Here is a 2,500-nt window from a genome sequence, read left to right on the forward strand (position 1 = left end):
ATCATGACTATCTATCTATCATGACTATCTATCTATCATGACTATCCATCTATCACGACTATCTATCTATCACGACTATCTATCTATCATGACTATCTATCTATCATGACTATCTATCTATCATGACTATCTATCTATCATGACTATCTATCTATCACGACTATCTATCTATCACGACTATCTATCTATCATGACTATCTATCTATCATGACTATCTATCTATCACGACTATCTATCTATCACGACTATCTATCTATCATGACTATCTATCTATCATGACTATCTATCTATCACGACTATCTATCTATCATGACTATCTATCTATCACGACTATCTATCTATCATGACTATCTATCTATCACGACTATCTATCTATCATGACTATCCATCTATCATGACTATCTATCTATCATGACTATCTATCTATCATGACTATCTATCTATCACGACTATCTATCTATCATGACTATCTATCTATCATGACTATCTATCTATCATGACTATCTATCTATCACGACTATCTATCTATCATGACTATCTATCTATCACGACTATCTATCTATCATGACTATCTATCTATCATGACTATCCATCTATCATGACTATCTATCTATCATGACTATCTATCTATCACGACTATCTATCTGAAAGGCGAATCATCGGACATAACAATCAAATAGAAGCATCAAGTAGAAGAGAAGAGAAATAAGTTAGTTAGCTATTAATCTAGATAGCAAGCGAATCACCGGACATGAGATGCAAAAGCACCCAGGAGTTCTATCAAACAAGACCTTGATGAAACAAGCGACTCACACAAACAACAATCGAGTAGAAGGGAATACAAACAAGTGAGTTATTCATCTATCCATCTGATTATCAAGCGAATGATCAGACATGACATCCGAGGACACATCCGAAGACTTCTATCAATCAAGACCTTTATGAAACAAACAACCGAATCGCACAGGCAACAAACAAGTGAAAATGAAAACAAACACGTGAGTCTGTCATCTATCTAACAAGCGAACCATCGGACATACGATACAATGACACCAACAACTTCAATCAGTCAACACATTTATGAACAAACGAATCACAAAGGCAATGTTTGAGAATAGAGACGGACGTGCTGCCGATCAAAGGAGCGGGCAACCCTCGTCTATTGAGACGGAGACAGAAAGAGCTTCGCTCAAAGGATCCAGCAAACCAGGTTTCAAGGAACAGAGACGGCAAGAAGGACTTTGAGAATAGAGACGGACGAGCGGCCGATCAAAGGAGCGGGCAACCCTCGTCTATTGAGACGGAGACAGAAGGAGCTTCGCTCAAAGGATCCAGCAAACCAGGTTTCAAGGAACAGAGACGGCAAGAAGGACTTTGAGAATAGAGACGGACGAGCGGCCGATCAAAGGAGCGGGCAACCCTCGTCTATTGAGACGGAGACAGAAAGAGCTTCGCTCAAAGGATCCAGCAAACCAGGTTTCAAGGAACAGAGACGGCAAGAAGGACTTTGTTGATATAGACGGACGTGCTGTCGATCAAAGGAGCGGGCAACCCTCGTCTATTGAGACGGAGACAGAAAGAGCTTCGCTCAAAGGATCCAGCAAACCAGGTTTCAAGGAACAGAGACGGCAAGAAGGACTTTGTGGATAGAGACGGACGTGCTGTCGATCAAAGGAGCGGGCAACCCTCGTCTATTGAGACGGAGACAGAAAGAGCTTCGCTCAAAGGATCCAGCAAACCAGGTTTCAAGGAACAGAGACGGCAAGAAGGACTTTGTGGATAGAGACGGACATGCTGCCGATCAAAGGAGCGGGGGACACTGGTCTCCAGAGACGGGAGAGACGGAAGTAGCAGGTCTCAAGGGAAAGAGACGGACATGCTGCCGATCAAAGGAGCGGGGGACACTGGTCTCCAGAGACGGGAGAGACGGAAGAAGCATCTCTCAAGGGAAAGAGACGGACATGCTGCCGATCAAAGGAGCGGGGGACACTGGTCTCCAGAGACGGGAGAGACGGAAGAAGCACGTCTCAAGGGAAAGAGACGGACATGCTGCCGATCAAAGGAGCGGGGGACACTGGTCTCCAGAGACGGGAGAGACGGGAGAAGCAGGTCTCAAGGGAAAGAGACGGACATGCTGCTGATCAAAGGAGCGGGGGACACTGGTCTCCAGAGACGGGAGAGACGGAAGAAGCAGGTCTCAAGGGAAAGAGACGGACATGCTGTCGATCAAAGGAGCGGGGGACACTGGTCTCCAGAGACGGGAGAGACGGAAGAAGCAGGTCTCAAGGGAAAGAGAGTGTCTAGCAGTCTGTCTCTTGAGACAGTAACAAAGAGGCCTTCAATCCAAGGATCAAATAGGCCGAGTTTCAATGAACAGAGACTGATAGGTCTCAAGAGAAATTGTCAGACAGCTAGGTCTCAAGGGAAGCAGTCGGGCAGGTAGCCGATCAAAGGAGCGAGTGATATTGGTCTCATGAGACGGAAACAGAGAGGTCTTTGT

This window comes from Rhopilema esculentum, chromosome 11 (genome assembly GCF_057945365.1).
Source record: "Rhopilema esculentum isolate cy_ngs chromosome 11, ASM5794536v1, whole genome shotgun sequence".
Taxonomy (NCBI): Eukaryota; Metazoa; Cnidaria; class Scyphozoa; order Rhizostomeae; family Rhizostomatidae; genus Rhopilema; species Rhopilema esculentum.